The sequence below is a fragment of the Lissotriton helveticus genome, chromosome 4_1, assembly GCF_964261635.1.
Source record: "Lissotriton helveticus chromosome 4_1, aLisHel1.1, whole genome shotgun sequence".
In the NCBI taxonomy this organism is placed as follows: Eukaryota; Metazoa; Chordata; class Amphibia; order Caudata; family Salamandridae; genus Lissotriton; species Lissotriton helveticus.
Genome location: NC_136063.1, coordinates 1128323072 through 1128347920, shown reverse-complemented (window position 1 = coordinate 1128347920; position 24849 = coordinate 1128323072).

Below are 24849 nucleotides of genomic sequence, written 5' to 3'. Positions count from 1 at the left end.
TGATAGTAGTTGGGAGGCATGGAAATCAGAGTATGTGTATTAGTATTCCTACAGGGATCCCTAATCATCACCCACCAGGACTTCAAGAAACAGGAGCTACGCATCAGCCAAGTATTTGGCCCGGGGCTCTCGGCTCACTCCCCATGGGTAAAGGTGTAACATTCGGAGGAGACCCCATCGGGTGGAATTGCTTGGCCGTTGGTCGGATCAATAGTTCCCAAATTTGTGCGTAGGCATCCATGCGGTAATTTCTTGTGTATATGATTTGTTCACATACCACCACTTTAGCCAGTTCAGAGAACCAGTCGGCACCTGAAGGCCCCAATAGTTTCCTCCAGTGCCGTAAAATAGAGTTTGGCAGTGGCCAGCCCCATCACCAGCCAGCATTTCCTGGGTTTTGTAGGGTCATCACAGCCATCCATATCATAGAGGAGGGCCAATTCGGGTGTGGGAAGCAGTCGGATCGGTCCTGAGCCACTGCCAAACCCAGACCTCAGACCAGCAGGAGTTAGTGCCAGACAGGACCACATGATTTGTACCATGTCACATCACCCATGCTCACAATGCCCACAGGTGTGGTGCTGTAACAAGTCTGCCCGGTGCAATCGTACCAGAGAAAAGTATCAATTATACAGCAGTTTAAAGTAGGAGAATTTGAACTGAGTTTCCTAGAGAAAAGAATCATGGGTCTCAAGGAGTAAGACACAAACCCTCAGGGGCATACATGTCCCACAGCAGCCTGCAAGATGAGCCGAGACATGTCCAGTGTAGGTTGGGGAAAAAATGACATTAACAAGGAGACTATAAAGCCCGGCTATATCCCCTGGAGCAGTTACCCATAAAGTAAGATGCACACAGATCGGCGAATTGTCCAAGAGGATCTGATCCTTACTAAATGTAGCCTTAGGGCTAGAGCGGTCGACCTCGAAGCGGAACAGGGTTCGAGTCTCGGCAACGATGCTCAACATCCTCTGATTCTGGACAAATCACTTAATCTCCCTGTGCCTAACAAAAATTACTTCTGTAACGAAACAGGTGCAATGTAAAGCGCTCTGATACCCGATTCAGCACTAGTTTGCGCTATGTAAAACTTCCAAAAAACAAAACAAAAAAAGTACTTCCCAGAGGCTATGGAAGAGCTGGAGAAATTGCCAGTGGGAAATCATACTCCTAGGAAAGATTGTCAAAGGTCTTAAAGGAGGAATCAGCAAGCAAGTGGTCAAGCATAAGAATGTTACACTCCCTCCCTTCATACCGTCCAGTGTATCGTATGACCACCGTCATGTATCTGAGCATTATTCCATAAAGGAGTAGCTGAATGTATCCAAGGATTTACCTTCAAACACTCATTCGCCTGCTTCTAGATACAGAACATGTGTATAATATTTGGAGTTGTCAATCCATTGATTCTTCGGTAGTGCAGTTTAAAGGGCATCCAGATGTTAGGCCTCGCACTGCAGTATGCTACTCTCTCCCGATCTTATACCAGATCAGCCGGTCCGCATTCATCCCTTACCTCCTAGCCAGTTGTAACAGATGACTGGCCATATAGTATGAACCAATGTGCTGGAGATTTAGCCCCAACCCCCGTCTTCAATATGGGCAAAGAGCTTGGGAATTCGAAGCCTGAGGTTATCAGTCCCCCAAATGAAACCTTTAATCAGAGAATCCGTGGGGACCAAGAGAGAACTGGGAACATGACTCTGTAGCCCCCTCAATACGTAGTAGTACCATGGGGCGGTTACCATCTTGACCGCCTGCATTCAACCCTACAAGGATAAATGCAGATGTGACCATTTTGCAAAGTCAAGATGAGAGGATGTCAGCAGAGGGGATACGCTGTCGTACAATAGATGGTGCAGTCCCCTGGAGATATGAATGTCCAAATATTTCAGGCCTTTCGGTATCCATTTCTCCCCCAACCACTGAATGCAATCTTGGGTCATGATTATTGACATCGACATCGCCTTACATTTCCCCCACTTCACGCAGTAAAAGAAATCTAATAAAGACATCAGAGCTGGTATGGACGTCCATGGTTGGGAGACCGGAATCAGGATGTTGTCAATTCAATTTAATTCAATTCAAATAAGTCTTTATTTCGACACATATGTCATAAAAGACTCTACAATTTATAAAAAAAAATACACATATTAAAAGCGAGGACAAGATAAGAAACCCCAAAAATATCAAGGACACAACTTTCCTGCCAGGAAAACAGTTCAACTGGTTATTCCATCACAATAAAAAAATACGGAAATTTAATACGTAGTCAATAATTTAAGATTAAAGAGCAATATGAGGTCACTGCTAAGCATGGGCGAAATCTGCGAAATCGCGGTCTGCGAAATCGTGCGAAAGCAAATTCGCGATCTGCATAATTCACGAATTTGTGCGAAATTGCGAATTTTTGTTTTTTTGCGTGTTCGTGGGGCTTTTTGCGTGTTCGCGGGGCTTTTTGCATGTTCGCGGGCCGCTTGCACGGCGAAGTTACCCATGCGGTCGTGTATGGGCATAGCACCCTCTGGTTCACCACTGCCACCCTCTGGTTCAGCACTGTCACCCTCTGGTTCACGACTGTCACTCTCTGGTTCACCACTGCCACCCCCTGGTTCACCACTGCCACCCTCTGGTTCACCACTGCCACCCTCTGGTTCAGCACTGTCACCCTCTGGTTCACCACTGTCACCCTCTGGTTCACCCCTGTCACCCTCTGGTTCACCACTGTCACTCTCTGGTTCGCCACTGCCACCCTCTGGTTCATCACTGCCACCCTCTGGTTCATCACAGCACCCTCTGGTTCACCACTGCCACCCTCTGGTTCATCACTGCCACCCTCTGGTTCATTACTGCCACCCTCTGGTTCGCCACTGCCACCCTCAGGATCATCACTGCCACCCTCAGGATCATCACTGCACCCTCTGGTTCATTACTGCCACCCTCTGGTTCGCTACTGCCACCCTCAGGATCATCACTGCCATCCTCTGGTTCATCACTGCCACCCTCTGGTTCGCCACTGCCACCCTCAGGATCATGACTATCACCCTCTGGTTCACCACTGCCACCCTCTGGTTCACCACTGCCACCCTCTGGTTCATCACAGAACCATCTGGTTCACCACTGCCACCCTCTGGTTCACCCCTGCCACCATCTGGTTCATCACTGCCACCCTCTGGTTCATCACTGCCACCCTCTGGTTCAACAATGCCACCCTCTGGTTCATCACTGTCAACCTCTGGTTCACCACTGCCACCCTCTGTTTCATCACTGCCACCCTCTGGTTCACCACTGCCACCCTCTGGTTCATCACTGTCACCCTCTGGTTCATCACTGCCACCCTCTGGTTCATCACAGCACCCTCTGGTTCACCACTGACACCCTCTGCCACCCTCTAATTCATCACTGCCACCCTCTGGTTCATCACTGCCACCCTCTGGTTCACCACTGACACCCTCTGGTTCACCACTGCCACCCTCTGGTTCATCACAGCACCATCTGGTTCACCACTGCCACCCTCTGGCTCACCCCTGCCACCATCTGGTTCATCACTGCCACCCTCTGGGTCATCACTGCCACCCTCTGGTTCACCACTGACACCCTCTGGTTCATCACTGCCACCCTCTGGTTCAACACTGCCACCCTCTGGTTCATCACTGTCACCCTCTGGTTCACCACTGCCACCCTCTGTTTCATCACAGCCACCCTCTGGTTCACCACTGCCGCCCTCTGTTTCATCACTCACCCCCTGGTTCATCACTACCACCCTCTGGTTCATCACAGCACCCTCTGGTTCACCACTGCCACCCTCTGGTTCACCACTGCCACCCTCTGGTTCACCACTGACACCCTCTGGTTTACCACTGACACCCTCTGGTTCATCACTGCCACCCTCTGGTTCACCACTGCCACCCTCTGGTTCACCACTGACACCCTCTGGTTCACCCCTTCCACCCTCAGGTTCAGCACTCACCACTGCCACCCTCTGGTTCATCACAGCACCCTCTGGTTCACCCCTGCTGCCACCCTCTGGTTCAGCACTCACCACTGCCACCCTCTGGTTCATCACAGCACCCTCTGGTTCACCACTGTCACCCTCTGGTTCCCCACTACCACCCTCTTGTTCACCCCTGCCACCATCTGGTTCATCACTGCCACCCTCTGGTTCATCACTGCCACCCTCTGGTTCACCACTGACACCCTCTGGTTCATCACTGCCACCCTCTGGTTCAACACTGCCACCCTCTGGTTCATCACTGTCACCCTCTGGTTCACCACTGCCACCCTCTGGTTCATTACAGCCATCCTCTGGTTCACCACTGCCACCCTCTGGTTCATCACTCACCCCCTGGTTCATCACTACCACCCTCTGGTTCATCACAGCACCCTCTGGTTCACCACTGCCACCCTCTGGTTCACCACTGCCACCCTCTGGTTCACCACTGACACCCTCTGGTTCACCACTGACACCCTCTGGTTCATCACTGCCACCCTCTGGTTCACCAATGCCACCCTCTGGTTCACCACTGACACCCTCTGGTTCACCCCTTCCACCCTCAGGTTCAGCACTCACCACTGCCACCCTCTGGTTCATCACAGCACCCTCTGGTTCACCCCTGCTGCCACCCTCTGGTTCAGCACTCACCACTGCCACCCTCTGGTTCATCACAGCACCCTCTGGTTCACCACTGTCACCCTCTGATTCCCCACTGCCACCCTCTTGTTCACCACTGCCACCCTCTTGTTCATCACTGCCACCCTCTGGTTCATTACAGCCATCCTCTGGTTCGCCACTGCCACCCTCAGGATCATCACTGCCACCCTCTGGTTCATCACTGCCACCCTCTGGTTTGCCACTGCCACCCTCTGATCATCACTGTCCCCCTCTGGTTCTTCACTGCCACCCTCTGGTTCATCACAGCACCCTCTGGTTCACTAGTGCCACCCTCTGGTTCATCACTGCCACCCTCAGGTTCATCACAGCACCCTCTGGTTCACTACTGACACCCTCTGGTTCACCCCTGCCACCCTCAGGTTCAGCACTCACCACTGCCACCCTCTGGTTCACCACTGCCACCCTCTGGTTCATCACTTCCACCCTCAGGTTCATCACAGCACCCTCTGGTTCACCACTGACACCCTCTGGTTCACCCCTGCCACCCTCAGGTTCAGCACTCACCACTGCCACCCTCTGGTTCACCACTGTCACCCTCTGGTTCACTACTACCACCCTCTTGTTCACCACTGTAGATTATGGGGGGAAAGCACACCTGCCCAGCCTCAACTGAGATGAATTAATTTGGGGCTAGTTAATGTGTCACTGAATGTGTGCTTCACGTCTGGCACCTGCTTCCTTAGCTGTAAGTGCTTCCTGTTGCAGTTATTTTTTTTACAGGAGCATTGTGCCATACTTGTAACTATTCTCTGACCCTGCTTTGAGGGTCAGAGCAGGGTCAGAGAATAGTTGCAAGTAGGCAACTGAACTCTGGAGGGGCCCCTCAGGAAGCACTACAGGGAATGGTTACAAATTAGCTTGAACTTTTGCACCTGATAAGTGCTTTCTGTTGTGCAAAATTCATTTTTTTGCAATTTCGCGAGATTCGTGGGGCGCGAAATTGAACTCGCAATCCGCAAATTTGTGCGAATTTGCGTATTGTTTTTTTTGCGTGTTTGCGGCGTTTTTTGCGTCTTCGCGGGTCGCTTGCAGCGCAACGACCGCGATGTTACCCATGCAGTCGTACATGGGCGCGGCCATCTTGTGCGCGTTGCATATTTCCGGTTCCGGGTGCTAGCTGAGTGCTCGTGTTGTGCGCGTGGCGCGTTTACGGGTTCACGGGCGTTTTTGTGTGCTCGCGGGGGAAATATTGCGCGAACTTACCCACGCGGTCCTCTATGGGCGCGGCCATCTTGTTTTTTATTCACTGCTATGGTTTTGGGCTACCTTTCTATCCATCTTACATCTTTGTGATCCTATGTTTTTCTGAACTTTTTTTTGCTTTTTTTTGCTTATTATCTATCTCTACAATTTCCTACACCTATATTTTGTGTTTTTTTAAACTTTTTGTTACTTTATTACCTACTTTATTTCTTTCGCTCTCTCTCTTATTTTTTTTCACACCTATTCTTCTTTCCTTCTTCTTGTGCCCAGGACCATGGCTAAGGGAGTGACAAGGGCAAGGGGAAGGGCCCAGCACCCCGTACCCGGCTCCCTTGCGGGCGTTTGAGGGGGGAGGAAGTCCAGGCCAGGGAGATCTTCTCTGCAGTGGAGTTGGCCGCCTTGATTGTTTTTGTTCAAGTCCACCTCCCTAAGACCGTGGCAGCAGGTGGGCGGATTGTTTCCGGTTACGGCCTCTGAGAGCGTCGCCAGCTGTGGGAGAAGGTGTGCCGGCGCATGTGTAAGGAGTCTGGGGTCCGGCGCACCTACCAGCAAGTGATGCACCGGTGGAGTGACATCCTGGACCATGAGCATGACCTGCTTGACCTGCTAGGATTGGAGATCGCTGGCCTTGGTAAGTAGCTATTTAACAACTACTGTTTTTCCTTCTGCTCTGTTATATTGCTAATCTATTTTTTTCCTGAAGAGTACAAATGCTGCTGATTCGATTATATTGCAGGTAAATTAATGTTTAAATAGCCTCTGTCTTCTGCAGGTGCTCGCCTGGTTATTGGCGTTGCTACTATGCTTACTTGTTTGCAACTTTTTTGACATTTGTGAGCATTACTGCATAATGCTAGAGACAGTAGACTCAAGTCTAGTCCTTCTTTGTACTCCAGCTGCTGCCACTTTGAAGAGATAGTGGTGGATTGATACGTTGAGTTTATTATTTATTACTTGTTATAGGACATTTGTTAGTGCTCTGCAATTATGATGACGGACTGTGTCTGTTACGCGACGTCTCGTGCTGCTGAGTGATGGCAGTCGTAGTAGAACCTTTTTGTTGTTGATGTAGTTAGTGAATTGCATACCTTTCCTATTAGACGGTCTGCGAATCCTGCAATACTGTACTACTATCCTCCTAGTTGACTAGATCAGATGCAATTGTTGGTAATTTGTTTCCCCGACATAATTTTAGATTGTGTTCAAAGAAATTAAATATTTCCAAAAAAACAATCATCCAAGTTGTGTTTCTTTATTTCATGATCACCAGCAACTCCCAGGGGCAAGGCGCCGGCAGCGACTAAGACTCCGGTGGCAGAAGGTGGACAGGATCAGTCCCTTGCAGGCTCTTCTGCTGGCCCCAGTAAGTTGTTCTATTTTTATATTAATACTTATACTTCCCTAACTTTTACAGCTCCTATTCATTACAAACTGTTTCCTAATAATTCTATGTTTTACAAAATAGTCTTTGATCTTCTTCTAATGTAGACTACTTTCTACATTCTTATCCTGTCTCTACCATCACTCTCTGTGCTACTACTATTTACGATTATGAGTCGGTCTGTGTAGGTAGCTAAGCTTGCCCATTCGGCAAACGGTGTGAAACAAAACTCTGATACAGCAATAGCTCTAGGCACTGAGTGCAGTCTTCTGGGTTGCCCTTGCTGTCTATTCCAGTCTTCTTAATGTAAGTGCTTTGACAATTTCCAACAACAAAATGTCATTGTTTACACCAAGTAAAAGGTAGCAGTTGCCTTTTTGATTTGAGAGGAGCACATCCCATACTGCTAGTGTTTCAGGGACTATTCTGCACACAAAGAAGTATGGACAAGATAAATAGGACATTGTTGATGATAGGTGCAGTTCGTCTTTTGACATACCTCAGTCCGAACAGAAGTTGAACCCCCAATCCCCTGACGGACTATCTAGTGTGTCTGACCAATGATTTTATGACTCAGAAGAACAGAAGAAGACTACCGCCGAGTCCCGGCCTATCTGAGTCACTGAAAGAAACATGACTGCCAAGTGCAGTAGTTCAAACCTTTCCGCTCACTCACTCGTGAACAAAAACCACACAGTGTTTGTTAGTTTTAAAGTTTTATTTTCAATTAAGAAATGAAAACGTTATTTCTTTATTTTTAATAGCGTAGTATTCTGAGCGAGCAATGGTGAGGAATGAAGATGACGTTAAAGTTCAAACAACATTCCCATGAATGAAATTAATATGACTCAAACTTAATATTAGTTAACAGACACATGAAATTATTAGAATAACTGTGCGGGAGCCCCTACCTTCTTTAAAGTACTTAAAGTACTGCTGGTGATGACTTACTAGTAGTTGGTGAATCGTCTGGCAGAAGGGCAATGGAATCTTCTTTCTGTAATGAGAAAAATGGTGCACGTTAAGCAAGCATTCATCAGTTGTCATAAGAAGAAGTGCAGCATTTAATGGAATACGCATATAAAAGGTTAACACCCTCCCCAAAACCGTTACTTTTTTTCAATCCCAGTAATAAAAAATGTGTTATGTAACATTTTCTTCCATTACGAGACAAAATAGCGGGTTGTGTATGGCATCTGAAAATATGACATGTTTTTCCTAGACGTCACAACATCTGATGCGGCACAGATGACCACCAGTGCCGGCGCAGCAGTGCGGAGGGGTCCACTCTGGATGCGGCGGCGCCAACAGGAGGAGCTGGGGGGGAAGACTCAGCGGCGGCGGACGGTGGTAAGTCATTATACTCCTTACTTATTGAATTTTTTTTGAGTAGGCTCGCAAAGGAGTGTATGATGTACTGTACAGTAGTACACAGTACACAAGTATAAGTACACTGTACTGTTAAGAACATTTACTAATTTAGAACTACTTTTTGGGCTATTACGGAGAAGACAGTCAACCTTGACTTGTAATAGCATTAGCGGCGGTACTTCTCTGGTAACCAATGGCCCCCTCTATTTCACTTCAACTCAGCTGGCAAATTTTTATTGTGAAGCCAAGTCATATCAGATGTAGTTTAGGGATGTGAAGAACGAAAAGTTAAAGAAGGGTGAAACGAAGGACGAGCGAGTCTTAATATTTATGACTGTAAAGAATGGTTTTGTTGAATGCAATTCAACATAAGAAGACGGCGGTTTCCAAAATATAATGAAAAGGGTGTTAGTTGGTTGTTGACAAAAAGAAATGTTGGTACATTTGAGACATTAAGAAGAATCATAGACGTACTTTGGAAGCCTGGATGTTATCTTCTTTATCCTCCTCGTCGATAGCAGAGGTGTATGATGTAGTAGAGCAGACGCTGAGTGGATGAAGTATGGCCAGTGGCAGTGCCACCCTTATAGAAAAGTAAGACATTCCTATCCCCACCTGCATGTACTGCTTAAAGTACTGCGAGTCTGCATCATCATGGCCTGTGTCTGTATTTCTTGGGTGAAAGCTGAGTGAGCTGCCATTATGGCGGCTACCACAAGTTCACGTACCAGTAATTTATTTTGCAAAACAAGAGAAAAAAAGTAAAAAAGGCCTTTTTTTAGTACTCTCTGACTGTGTATGTAGTAGTGAGTCCACCCATAGTGCTGCTAGTGGACTTCCTGAAACTCGCAGTAATGTCACAGGCTTACAAAGACGACGGAAAGATACATGCCAAAATGTTATACTGTGTTTGCTACTTGCTGGTGTTACTGAGTGTCAACTTTCCGTTGAATTATTTAGACTTTATGTTAAAGACTATTGGCTACAGTCTTTTTCTTTTTTTCTTCATAGATGCTACTCCCAAAAAGCTCACCCGCAAGGAGATGGCTGTCCGGGCCAGGGCCCGTAAGCTGGAGGCTGTTTGTGGCGAGTATCAGCGGTTGTGGGCTCGGGAGCATGAGGAGACATCAACCTCTACATCCTCCTCCACTGCCCCCGGGTCCACCAGCCAGAAACCTCCAGCCAAACGGAGCCGTGGCCCAACAGCCTCCCGCCGCCGCCGCACAGCAGCAACAAAATCAACGCCCCCCCCCCCCAGATCCTGGATGGTTCGTGTGCGCCGGCTACGTAGAAGAGTGGACTACCTGGAGCGGTTGGCCGAAAACATCAGCGCCAGCTCCGAGACCTCCGCAAAGAGCAGCGGGACATGCAGCAACAGCTTGCCAAACTACGCCACCGGAGAGAGTGACTGTCCCTTGTCCCTTTTTTAAAGACTGTTGGGGGGGGGGTGGGAATTGGGTGTTTGGGAAAGGGGACTTTTGGACTTTTTGACATTGGTTGGGTTAGGGAGGGGGGGTGAGTTCGGGTAATTTATTTTATTGTTGTGCTGAAAACAACACGAATATATATTTCTTTTTTTTTTTAAAACAGATTTTATTGACTGCAAAAGAAGCACATGTTATGCAATGCTCTGCCATCCAGAGACAATCGCCATTATCAAGTTACCAATATCAATTTCAGTCATTTTCTATAATGAAACATAGTTACAAACAGAAAAAGCATAGTTATGAAACCGCCCGCGCCCCCCTCCACCCACCCTCAAGGCCTACCCGCCCCGCGCGCCGCTGCCTGCTCTACCTGTATCATGTATATCAAGTGTAATGTACGCCATGCACACCAATGCGCCAACAGTGGTATCATGGCTGTCAATCAGTCAAAGGGGCTGGAGGCCATTGTCCTCAGGTGGCGGATCCAGCTCCAGTCCATGATAGTCCGCCCACCTCTTCCAAATTTGGTAGTGCTCCCGAGTGCAGCCCCTAGCAATAAATATGGGTTGTTCCAGCCCCATACAGAAGTCCATCCCATTTTTCCAGGCCATAAGTGATGGAGCTCGGGGCGCCTTCCATGATTTTGCAATATCTCTCTTCGCCAGCGTTAGCCCCAGTAAAAGTAAATGGCGCTTATACCTATTGCCCCCTACCCCAGCCATGACATATAACAGGGCCAGCTTAGGATCCCTCTGAAGCACCCAGGCCAGAACCTCATCTAGACATTGGAACACTCCATCCCAGAATCTCTGTAATGCCCTACAGTCCCAGACCGTGTGCAGCAACGTTCCTACCTCCGTCCCGCACCGAAGACAGTCGGGAGACGCTACCAAACCCGCCCTCCACAAGCGGTGTCTAGTGTAATATGTGCGGCGTAGGTATCGGAATTGGACGAGTCGCAGGCACGTGGATATTTCTGCCCCCCTAGGACCCTCCAGTGCCTCCACCCAGTCTTCCTCATCCAATTCCCCAACGTCCTGTTCCCATGCAGTTTTAAGTCGTTGCAGGTCTGAGGAGCAGTGTCGCACCAGAGTTTGGTAGAAACGTGACAGTTTCTTATCAGGCAGCTCACCCATAAAGATTTTAGCTTCCAGCGGACTGAACTCAGGGAGGCGCTCCAATCCCGCAATGTATGGTGTTAGGGCATGACGGAATTGGAGGTATTTAAAAAATTGAGGGGCATCCCAAACTCGTCCTGCAAATTATCAAATGATTTGAGCACACACTCTGACATAACGTCCCCTAGGGTAGAGATGCCGATCGCATCCCATCCCCGGAAGCCCATCAGGTTGTCCATCTGGGGTAACCGGCCATTGCGCCACAACGGGGTTTCTTGAGTAAGAACATTCCACCAGCCCATCCTATGCAGAGCCTGCCTCCACACCCGAAAGACCACCTGCGTGATGGAAGGAAGGGACTTCCTGAGCGGTGCTGAATATAGGAGTTTATGAACGGACGCAGTGCCCATCAAGGCCCTCTCAACTGCATATGGCTACCATTTGGCTCCCATCAAAACATTGCTACATGCGGCTGCCAGAATGATCACCGGTATCAAGAAATGTGATCATATCTTCCCCGCACTCAAGGAACTGAAATGGCTCCCAGCAGAAATGCGGAGTAGCTTCAGAACAGCCTGCCTCACCCATAAAGCCCTTCACACCGGCAAACCAGATTACCTGGCAAAAAAACTCATAAAAGCAGGTCAGTCCAGGAACCTAAGAAGCTCAAACTCCCTTCTACTCATCCCAGCTAAGACCAGAAAGAAAAAAACTGCTGACCGATCTTTCACCGGAAGCGCTCCCAGAAGCTGCAATTCCATCCCCCCGCATATCAGAACCATTCCTTCTTATGTAGAATTTAAACGCCAACTCAAAAACCTGTTCCTCATCCACTCCTTTGGAAATGGATAGTGGGGAGCAATTAACAATGATTGAGCTTCGCTCCAGCTCTAAGACTCTGAAGATCCTTGAAGAAAAAAAAATGTCATTTACTACAATGTGTTGCTCTTTCATTCTTTCGTTCCTCTGTGGATATGTCTCCCCTCTATTCTATATCTGATGTTTATCTGTGCTGTACCTACTGTAAAGCGCTCCGATACCCTGGGGTCTGGCTAGCGCTATAGAAACTTTTTAAATAAATAAAATAAATAAATATGCAGGGTCGCTCCTTTCCGCATACCACCAGTCATTTAATACTAAAAGGTGGGACGCCTGATAGTACGATAGGACATCCGAAGTGGCTAGACCCCCAGTATATGTTGATAGAAAGCACGTCCGCAGAGCCACCTGCGCGGCGCCCCCTCCCACAAGAACCCACTCAGCACCGAGTAAAGGCGCCGGAACCAACCGAGCGAGATTATCAGTGGATGATTTTGCAGTTGGTATACCAGGCGCGGGAGCGCCACCATCTTAAAGATGGCAGACCTACCAAGTATAGAAAGCGGCATCTTAGACCACACTTTCAGGTCTTCGCGAGTACGATCCCAGACCGGGGTAATGTTACGCTCTTGGGCTATTGCCGCATCTTCAGACAAAAATACTCCCAGGTATTTCACTCCGTCAGCGGCCAACTGGATCCCTTGTGCCCAGTCCCCCACAGTCTGCGGACCTCCCAATATCTAAAGCGTGGATTTTCCGGGATTCATATATAGGCCAGAGGTTTCGCCAAAGATTTGCAAGATACGCAGGAGTCGGGGCCCAAATCGATTCAATTCAGTAAGGAAAAACAACACATCATCGGCGTATAGGGCAATATTATCCATTAGACCCTCCGAACACTGAAATCCTTTAAGCTGAGCGTCTATACGCACCCATGCCGCGAGGGGCTCCATAGCGAGCGCGAATAGATATGGAGAGAGGGGGCAGCCCTGCCGCGTCCCACGCCTGATCCGGAAGTAACGGGACACCCCCCCCACCCGCACTGAGGCTGTGAGAACCGTGTATAGGAGCCTCACATATGCCAGGAAACGAGGGCCGAGGTTTAGGCACCCCAACAGGGAAAACAAATATGTCCAGCTCAGGGAGTCAAACGGCCTGTCCATGTCCACCAGAAACAGCGCCGCCTGCTCCCCCAATCGTCGCCACGCTGATATCGCAACCTGGGCCCGTCTAATATTATGGCGAGTGGCACGCTGAGGCATAAAGCCCGCCTGGTCCGGGTGAACTAGGTCTGTAATGTATGGTTTAAGTCTATTGGCCAAGGCCTTAGCCAGTATTTTGGCCTCTGTATTTAGCAAGGACATTGGGCGGTTAGATGCGTGGCTCTCCGGAGGTCTCCCTGGCTTTAGGAACACCACCACCTCCGCGTGCCGCCAGTCCGGGGGGAGCCTACCACTCTCGCGCGCCTCTTCTATCACTGGGCAAAAATGGGGACTCAGCTGCGTCGCAAAGCGCAGAAAGAATTCACTAGGGAACCCATTAGTCCTGGAGCTTTGCCCGGGTTCAATTCACCTAGCGCCGTGGCTAACTCATCGTCTGTCAGGGGACGGTCTAACAAATCACGAGCCTCGTCTGAGACAGCCCTCGGTGGGAGATCATCAATGAATCGTTGTATGACCCCAGCCTCTAGACACTCCCGGGGCGCATACAGCTCCTCATAGTAATTAGCAAAGCTTCCAGCCAGTGCAGCAAGTTCTAATATAGGTGCCCCATCTGGGCTCACTATCCGGGGCAGTGGCTGGGCATGCAAGATGCCTTGACACAGGCGATGCAGCATCTTGCAGGACTTGTCACCCCATTGGTAAATACGACTGCGTGTGGCCAACCAAGCCTGCCGTGCCTCGTCTAGCAGTACCGTAGCATATTGCTGTTGCGCCAGTGCCAGCTGCCGCCTAGCTGGTCTGCCATCATCCTCCCGACACCTGCGCTCCAATGCCTCCAAGTCCGCCTCGCGCCGCACCAGGTCTCTGAATAGAAAGTGATCAATTTCGCTAGTCATATGTGCGCGGTAGGTGTCTTGCATCAATTGCCAAGTCGACATATGCCACCGAAACGGCTGCCGAGCGCGACCAGTATTGAGTACAACATACACCGGCGAGTGGTCGGAAAGGGCCCGTGACCGAATCTCCGCGGACAACACCCTATTAGCCCACACTCTCGGAAAAAACACATAGTCTAACCTAGGGAGGGATTCCCGCGATGTGGAAAAATATGTGAAGTCCCTATGTGACCCATGCTTATACCTCCATGTATCCACCCAATCGAGACCCGTGACCAAGGCCCGCAATGTGGTAGCCGGGCCCTCCACCCCCCCGGGTCCTGGACGTCAGCAGTACTTCGCCATCACGAGATGTCCATGACGTCGTTCCAATCCCCACCTACAATGGATAGAGCATTGGGCGTGTCAACCCATAGGGATAGCAGCCTCTCTACCAGTGGCCACTGTAAGGTGGTGGGGCGTATACGCTGCCAAAGAGTACCGTGTCCCCTCCAATTTCTCCCTGCACAAATATATATCTACCCTGCGCGTCTGTCCAGGTGCGTTTATGAGCAAAGGGAACCCTACGATGAATGAGGACTGCCACCCCCCTGGATCCCTTTGTAAACCCTGAGTGGTATGTGTGCGTGAATTCACATCACTGAAGGCACAATGCTTTCGTACCACGTAAGTGTGTTTCCTGCAATAAGAGTACGTCCGTCCCCCTCCTCCTAGCCCACGTAAATACTGCCCTCCTTTTCACCTTATCTAACATCCCCCGCACATTCCAGCTCATGATCCATATCCCACCTGGGCCTAACCGCCCTCCCTCACCATCAAGAGACATTTTTGTAGAACTACATGTTGCGGCCTGGCGTTACACAAGCACCATCGGCATATCTTGAGACAGTCAGCAAGCAGCAATTTCAACGCGGACCCACCCTCCCCCCTGGAACGAACCCCCAAATTCCCCCCCATCCTCCCCCCACCCCGCACCTCCCAAACAGAGAAGCACCTGTCATGGTCGGATCGTGGCCCAGGCCCCAACGGGAGCCGAGAACCACCCCCTCCAATGGATCCCCTCGCGCCAGCCCATAAAGAACTAGGCTGTCGCTCCCTCCCCCAACTAGGCTGAGTGTGACTTCCAGCCTAAGCAATAATGCATCTGGTCATCTTCATCAGACATATACAATGGGCCATGAGTCAGTTCCCCCATAGTCAAGGCACATCTTCCTGCTCTTCCGGCATAGCCTCATCCCGGTGGGAGGTCGACCCAGAACGCGAGCCACGACTCGAGCGCGATCTCCCACGGCGCCGACGTTGATTCCTGAGGCCTCCCCTGGCAATACTACTCGAGGAGGAGTCCGATTCCCCCCCTTTCGCTGTGTTGATACGAATCTTCACGGTTTCATCCGTCCACTGAAAAACCTCTTCTGAGGTGTCAAAGAATAATGTGCGAGACTGGAAGACGACCCGCAGCCTCGCCGGGTAGAGCAATGCATATTGAAGCTTTAGGCCCCGGAGACGAGCCTTGGCTGCGACGAAAGATTGACGTTGTTGTTGAACCAGTTTTGTGTAGTCCGGGAAGATGAGGATATTTGCATTCTCATAGGTAAGCGTGCCCTTCAGTCTTGCCTGCTTCAGGATAGTGTCTCGGTCAGCATAGTTCAGAAATTTGGCAATTAGTGGACGCGGGCACGCACCAGCCGGGGGCTTCTGCGTCAGCGCACGGTGGGCCCTCTCGACCACGAAGCAGCGAGAGAGGACATCTGCTGGAATCCAGCTCTCCAGCCATTGTGTCAGGAAGCGCTCCGCATCACCCCCTTCACAATTCTCCGGAAAACCAACAAAGCGAAGGTTACTGCACCGGGCGCGCTCCTCTGCATCCTCAACTCTCAGAGCCAGACCTTTCTGTATTTTCTCCAAAGCTAGGACTCTCTTCTTTAGGGTAGATACATCGTCCTCCACCTCTGATATACGCGTCTCCGCGCCTATGATGCGTTCCACAGCGTTCCGCAGGTCTTGTCGAAGGAGCATAACATCAGAACCAACTGCACCAATTTTGGCATCCAGGGCGTCTCTTGACTGCGCCTGGGCCAACCGCCTCCGTGAATTTATCTATCGGCCCTTGTTTGCCCTGGCCTCCACCGGCTCCGCCTCGCGTCATGCTGCCCGCGGTGCGAGGGGTGATGCACTGGTCACTGTATGGCCTGTGCCTGCCGCAGGCCCGACACCCAAGTGTGTGGCTGCCAACCGTTGTTCACCTGCTTGAAGGGGGGGTTCCACCTATCACCATCAGCGCCGACTCTTTCTTATCTGCAGCGTGTCCCCCTGGCAGGCATTCACTTAAACTGGGCACAAGCCCCACGGTCGCACAGGCCCAACGTGCCGTTTCAGGAGGGTCCCCTCAAGACAACCAGTGCTATGATATATGTGCACCGGGGCCCGATCTGACCCCCGAGACCCCAGACCCCAACCGCCCTTGCCTCACTGCCTGTCACTGGGCCGTCCACAGCAGCAAGTCAGCCCCGGAGGTTCTCAGCACTCCTCACTGACCTGGGTACTCGGCAGCACTGCTCGTCCGTCCAGTCGCGCCTTCCTGCCGATCAGCGTGGCAGCGGAGACCTCACAAGATGGCGTCACCTCTCTCCGGCTGCCCCCGGGCTGGGCCTCTGCATCGGCCCGCTGCGTCGCCGAGTCTTCCTGTCGCCGTCCCGCAGGAGACGTGGTCCCCAAGATCTTCTGGCTCCCGGGTGGGCAGTAGGCACACGCTGCTCCGGTTCCGAACCCCAGCAGCCTCCGCCAGTCGGGCCGCGCCAAAATTGAGGCCCCGGCTTTATAGGCCCCGCGGGACCGCTCCGATTGCGGCACTCAGCCGGGACGCTCTGCGACCGTCAGAGCCGATTTCGGCGCCGCTTTTCGCCATCGGATGATGCCCCTGGGACCAGGCACCAGTACAGGCTCAGTGGGTACATTTCCAGATGACCAGGGCCAGAATTACAGACAAGGATAAGTGCTGGCTGGTCGGAGCTCACGCTCTACACGACCACCATGCTCGCCGGCTAAGCCACGCCCATTCCGAATATATATTTCTTAATAATTATGTTTCTTACAAAAACACAGTATACGCGTTCATATATTATTTTGTGTGGGGGTTGGCAGTGGTTACTGGACGTTTGTTTTCTTCAAACTAACCAACATGAATGAAACATCTAGTCCTGAAATGTATCAAAATGCAAGTAACCGAGTTAGTAAATTTAGTAGCCCTACTACTGTACTTTACTAGTAGTACTGTCAGTCTCTGCTCTCCTCCCAACTTAGTCCTCCTAGCCCATTATTCTACTACCTCTCCAATATGCTTATCTTACCTGTGATTTGTGTTTGAGAATCGGGGTAGCCCCAGGGCTGGCTACATTGCAAATGGTGATTAAGGTTGGTTGTTGACTTGAATCCTCGACGGATGCAATATCATTGTTGTGCTGGTAGCAGTAGTGGTACACACTGGCAGTATCACCATATGGAAAAAAGAGGAAATTAAACATTGAGTGGACTGAGCGTAGCATTAGACACAGTAAAATTGATAGTACAGTACAGAACAGTGCCCTAAATTGTAGCCCAGGCAGTGCCAACGTAAGGTAAGCATTAAGCATTTGATTGTTCACGTCGTGTAGGAGGAGGATGTCCTTATCAATCCACGATGGCGCACATGAACTTCTGGTTGCTTTGACCTTATCCTCCCCAGCAAGTGTGTGGAATTTATTGTTGTCAGTCACACCTCAATGAAATACCACACAGCCCGGGGGAAGAGGGTTAGGGTTTGAAAATTGGATGGGAATGGGGTTTTTTGGGAAAGTTTGGTAGAGAGGAAAAAAACACAGCATGGACAGTCAAATAACAAATGAAGAGAAACAAATCTTTGGATTTGAAGATATTGATAAATCTTTAAAGGGACATAAAGGAAGTGCACTACTGCATGGTAGAAGTTGTTTACTATATGGATGGTTAGGTTACTGAAAAGTAGTACTACTACTTACTGCAACTTACTAGTAACTACGAAGAAACAAGTTGACAGTACAGGGCTGCAGTCATTACGCAATTTCACTTGCCTCTCTGCCCTCAGAGAGAATAAACACTTAGAACATTAAATTAGTGTTAAACATAGCAAAGACGTATCAAATAGCTGAAGGGATGAATTTGAAGCAGAGATCAAACAAACGCACAGAGTCACACTCGTAGAAGTAAGTTCAAGTTTACAAGAATATCATTTAAAAGATAAGGATAATTTTGGATACTGTTACTGTTTTTTGTAGTTGTCCCGTTGAATTTGTGAAGTTGATGCATCCAGCCATTCCTCTTATTCGCGGTACTCCTTCTTTCCATCGGATGCTCCGTCGATCAATCTTGGTGACCAGACACACTGTCCACTGCCTGCCTGATGCGGATTTGCGGATCGCTTATTGTAAGCCTGAGTAGTACATCAATGGCACAGGGTAAAAGCCTGCCTGTAATTGATGATGGAAAAACACAACAGTAAGTGATAAATACACCTCGGAGAAAAAAATATATAAGGCACGCTCTGTAGTGCAAAAATTACACTTTCACTTTCAGAGATGACAATCCCCAAAATCTAGAACACCCCACATTACCCTCCCAAAAACGTGCAGAATGCTGCTGCTACCTCGCAGAGGCCTAATTTCAAATCGTGCCAAACGCACTCAGAAAGTATGCCCAAAACCCCCCTTTCCCACCATGGATTTTCTTCAAACCACTTGCAATCAAAATTAGAAATTCCAACAAGTGTTCCAAGACCCCACCCAGTCGAAAAATCTAGAATACCCCCAAACACATGCAATACTGCTGCTAACCCTAACAAGCCCTAAGTTAAAAAAAGTGCCAACACGCTTTTCACCAAGGATTTTCTCCAAACCACTTTTATCCGGTATTAGACCTTCCCAGCAATGTCCTAAGACCCGCCAACCCACCCGCAATAAAAGCAGAACATCCCCAAACAGGCAAAAAGCAAAAATGGAAAATCTCATACTTAGAATATTTTCGGCCTTCTTTCAATTCTGTCCAAACGCGCTGTGCAGCTAGGTCATAACTCCACTTTTCCACCATGGATTTCCTGAAAAACAAATGCAATCAAAATTAGACTGTGCCAGCAGTGCTCCCAGACCCCAAAACCCACTCCCAAACACCAGGAACCCCCCCAAACAGCACCCCAAAAACAGGCAAAATAGCAAAAACGGAAAAACTTTTTCACCATGGATTTAGTCCAAACCACTTTTATCCAGTATTAGACCTTCCTAGAAATGCCCCCAGACCCGTCAACCCGGACGGAAACAAGTTTAACACCCCCAAACAGCCAAAAAGCAAAACCGCAAAAAGTGAGACTTCGAATTATTTAGCCCTCAATCCCAAATCACGCGCTCTGCAGCTAGGCCCTAACTCCCCTTTGCCACCATGGATTTTCTTCAAACCACTTGCAATCAAAACTACCCATACCCAGCGTTGCTCCAAGACACCCCAACCCCCCCCAATCACCAGGAACCCCCCCCAAGCAGGCCCCCGAAAACACGAAAGTGAGCAAAAACTCTGAAAAGTGAAAAACTTTTTCACCATGTATTTTATCCAAAACACTTATATCCGGTATTAGACCTTCCCAGCAATGCCCCCAGACCCGTCAACCCAGGCGAAAAAAAGTAGAAGGCCCCCAGACAGGCAAAAAGCAAAACAGGAAAAACTCACACTTAGAAATATTTAGGCCTCATTCCAAAATCACTCCAAGCGCGCTCTGCCGCTAGGCCATAACTCCCCTTTTCCACCATGGATTTCCTGAAAAACAAATGCAATCAAAATTAGACTGTGCCAGCAGTGCTCCCAGACCCCAAAACCCACTCCCAAACACTAGGAACCCCCCCAAACAGCACCCCAAAAACAGGCAAGTGAGCAAAAACGGAAAAACTTTTTCACCATGGATTTAGTCCAAACCACTTTTATGCCCCCAGACCCCTCAACCTAGGCGAAAAAAAGTAGAAGACCCCCAAACAGGCAAAAAGCGGAAATACAAAAACGGGCACTTCGAATTATTTTGGCCTCATTCCAAAATCACTCCATGCGAGCTCTGCAGCTAGGCCCTAACTCCCCTTTGCCACTATGGATTTTCTTCAAACCACTTGCAATCAACTACCAATACCGAGCGTTGCTACAAGACCCCCAACCCCCCCAAACACCAGGAACACCCCCAAGCAGGCCCCGAAAACACAAAAGTGAGCGAAAACTCTGAAAAGTTGAAAACTTTTTCACCATGGATTTTATCCAAAACACTTTTATCCGGTATTAGACCTTCCTAGCAAGGCCCCCAGACCCGTCAACCCAGGCGAAAACAAGTTTAACCCCCCCCAAACAACCAAAAAGCAAAAATGGAAAAATGCGCACTGACAAATTTCTGCATAGTTCCCATATCACTCCGTGCGCGCTCTGCAGCTAGGCCCTAACTCCCCTTTGCCACCATGGATTTTCTTCAAAATTCTTGAAATCAAAAGTATCCATACCCAGCGTTGCTCCAAGACCCCAAAACCCACCCACAAACACCAGGAACCCCCCCAAACAGCCCCCCGAAAACGCTAAAGTGAGCAAAATGCCTGAAAATTGAAAAACGTTTTCACCTCCGATTTTCTCCAAACCACTTTTATCCGGTATTAGACCTTCACAGCAATGCCCCCAGACCCATCAACCCAGGCGGAAACAAGTTTAACACCCCAAACAGCCAAAAAGCAAAACCACAAAAAGTGAGACTTAGCAAATTTCGGGCCTACCTGGAATTCAGTCCAAATGCGTTGTGCAGCTAGGCCCTAACTCCCTTTTTCCACCATTGATTTCCTGAAAAACAAATGCAATCAACATTAGACTGTGCCAGCAGTGCTCCCAGACCCCAAAACCCAACCACAAAAACCTAGAAGCCCCCCAAACAGCACCCCAAAGACAGGCAAGTGAGCAAAAACGCTAAAACTTTTTCACCATGGATTTTATCCAAAACACTTTTATCCGATATTCGACCTTCCGAGCTATGCCCCCAGACCCCTGCAGCCACCCGCCAAAAAGCAGAACACCCCCAAACAGGCAAAAAGCAAAAATGGGCCTACCTTCAATTCAGTCCAAATACGCTCTGCAGCTAGGCCCTAACTCCCCTTTTCCACCATGGATTTCCTGAAAAACAAATGCAATCAACATTAGACTGTGCCAGCAGTGCTCCCAGACCCCAAAATCCACCCACAGAAACCTAGAAGCCCCCCAAACAGCCCCCCAAAAACATGCAAGACTGGTATATTTAAAACATGGCAAATTGCGCTGTTCACAAAACATTGCTGTTTTCAGCACTTCCACTACTTCGATCCTCTTGAAACTCACCTGGACAGTCACTTGTTCCAGCGATTCACAAGAATCTCAGCAAGGCAGAACAAAATCGAACCACTGCGCTCTTTGAAGAAGAAGAAGGAGAAGGTCTACGACTAGTTTTCACTTAGTTTTCACCCAAACACACACGCCCGCAAAACACCCAAAAAGGCCAAAATTCTGCCAATTCTGGACCAAAGAACACCAAACCCCCCTAAAACATTGCCAACATCATTATGAACGAGCCAATGTTAGAAATGGGATCCCTGGCCGGCCAGGGCTTGCGCCAAAGTCAGTCAGAGACCACCACTTCCACGTCAGGGCAAGGGAGTTACGCGCCAAGATAACCCCTGCTCACCCCCTTGGTAACGTAGCATGAGCAGTAAGGCTAAACTCGGAGGCAATGTGAGTTAAGTGTTTGCGCATGCACCCCCAGCAACAACACCCAAGGCCCACCACAAAGGAAACTCCACACAAGGTTATGTATAAAAATAACCTTTGTATTACACCAAAACACATTAGATAAAAACACACACTTTACAATGTGCCAATAGGCACGAGCAGAATTTACAGGGGATATGTACAAGACAGGGCCACCTGGACCACTGTAAGGAATCAGCACTTTTATAACTAGAAATACTGTTAGAATTAGCCCTTAGAAAATAGAGTATAAATCACTTTAGCACACAACCAGTAACTACTGGTAACCGGTAAGTACCACCTACGCAACCCTAACCACCTTAGGAGCATATTACGCAGGGAACCAGGACCTCACAGGGAACACCTGTACTAGGAGAAAACAACCAACTAAATATCACCGTACATTTAGGGGTATAGGCCTGGGAACAAAACACATGATGCATAAACATAAATTCAGCAGTGTAAGAACAAGGCACATGATGCATCAAAACACATTCAGAGGTGCAGCACAGGAGAACACATGATGCATAAATAAAACATTCAGAGGTGTAAGAACAAGGCACATGATGCATCAAAACACATTCAGAGGTGCAGCACAGGAGAATTAGCAGAAATTACCTTAGCACAGAACTTACATCAAAGTCCAGGTTGCGCCACTGCACCAAAACCTAAACGTAGCAGCTGCCCACTACTTGCTGGGCAGCTGAGGACAGAGACAGAACAGGGCCTAAATGCTGAGGGAAATGGATAGGGGGAGTCTGGAGGAGGAGTGTAAAGGAGCATGATTGAGTTGTGAACTTGTGAACCTCAGGAATGCAGACTAAGGCACCTTCAAATCAATAAGGAATATAAGATGAAGACAGTGCTGCTGATGGACTTGTTGTGATTAAGTGATTAGAATTTTGTTGTGGTAAAAGTTGCAAAACAAAGAAAGACACACAGGAATAAAAGTGAACAAGTACGGAAAAAAAGGAAGTAATTTTCAGGCCTCGGTGTCAGGGAAGCAGAGCTCGTCCTCCAAGTCTATGAATTGAGACGGGAGTAGGTCTGGTGACCGAGAAGAACTTCCGTTGGCGTCACCTAAGTAGGTGTCCTCTTCTTCCTGCGTGCATTCACGTATTTTGTAATCGGGTGGTATGAAGTGATGATTCATCTTGATTATTGTTAACCTCTCCACATTTTTGGGCAAAAAGCGGGTCCTTTTTGAAGTAACAATGGGACCAGCAGCACTGAAAACACGTTCAGAAGACACGCTTGCGAGTGGGCAAGACAAATAATTTAGAGCCAGGTTGGTGACCAGTCGCCATACAGAGCTTTTCGTATACCAATATCCCAATGGGTTCTCATTATGACAGACCTCTGTTGGGTCATCCAGATAGGCCTGCACCACCAACTCAAGGTTCTCCAGGGTTGATCCACTTTGCGTACCATCTGCGACCTTTTAATCAGTGGACCGAGCAATCCCTTGCTGAGTTAGCCAATCCCCTTCCGACAATATTTGTTACGGCCTGGTGCAGGTGAGGATGATGATATGGTTGCTGGTGTTGTTATCGGCTGTGAGGGAAAGTGACTCCCTTCGGCCATGGATTGAGAAGTGGAACTTGACGCCGGATGGCCTGCTGATTCAGTTGTACTTGTGCTGCCCCCTTGAAGGTTCTGCCGCTCTTTTTTGAACCGAGTGGCTGACACAACTAGCCAATGTTTGTACTTTGAAACATCTGGTTCATCAAAAGGAATGAATGCTTTGCTAGCCACTGTCTTTTTGTACCGTGGATCCAGAATAGTGACACAAATGTAATGTTGTTCTGTATGTATCTTTGTAAGCCTTTCATTGCTAAGTAGACTCCTTAATAACTTCTCCGCCAAATCATATGCTTCTCGCTTTTCACCATCATCTCGGAACGTTGAAGACACCTCCTTCAGTTGGTGCTCTAGCATGCGCAAAAATGGGATAGCTTTGCTCAAAGAACAGTCCTGCCTGCTGACTTCACGCGTGAAGAGCTCAAAAGGAAGAAGCATGTCTGTCAGGCTTGCAATTAGCTTCCATTCCTCCAACTCTAGCCTCATCTCTTTGTGAGTAGAACCCAGTTTATAGACATACTCATTTATTACCTCCCACTGCTCAGACAGACCTCAAGCATGTAAAAGGTTGAGTTCCATCATGTTGCCACCTCCTAGATTATTCCTTTGACTGGCAGTTTACGTTCATATTGAAGGCTCCTCGGCTGCTTCGGGCCTTAAAAGAAAGGCTGAAATGTGTACAGATTCTTCGGCAGATGGTCAGTAATTTGACGACTGGCGCTTCTGTTTTCAAGAAAGCTTGCACCACGATGTTAATACTGTGCGCCAAACACAGCACTCTGAAATAGCCACCGTGCTCCATGGCCTTAACTATATTACTGCCATTATCCGTGGAAACATAACCAACTGTGTGATTTCTTGGATGCAGCCATTCATTGACCTTCCTGTTAAACTCCTCCAAAGGTTAGGTGCAGTGTGAGATTTCTCCATGGCAAACATGCCTACTGTTGCATGTTTGCGAGTAGCTTGAAAAACTTCCTCCCTGTCAACATCTTTGTGTTTTAACTGTTTTTCGACCCATGCGAAAGAGACCCAGTGTGCAGTGATGCACATGTAATCAAGGGCTTGGCAACTGGTCCACATGTCTGTTGTCATGTGGATAGTGTGAACAGCACTCTTCAGAATAGCTGCGCCAATCACCTCCAGCACATCTTGATGTAGTGCTGGAACAGCAACCCTTGCAAAATAGGACTGGCTAGTAACCTTCCATTTAGGGCAGACTGTGGCCACCAATTCACGAAAATCCACCCCTTCCACGAAAGAGAAAGGGAGGAGGTCCAGCGCTAGCATTTTAGCCAGCTTTGCGTTATACAGACGTACCATTGGGTGGTTGCGTTCAAATGGCGCATCCGACCAAAACATGCTGCTAATGGTGGGCTGGACCGTTTTACGTGATGATGATGATGATGATGATGATGATGCAG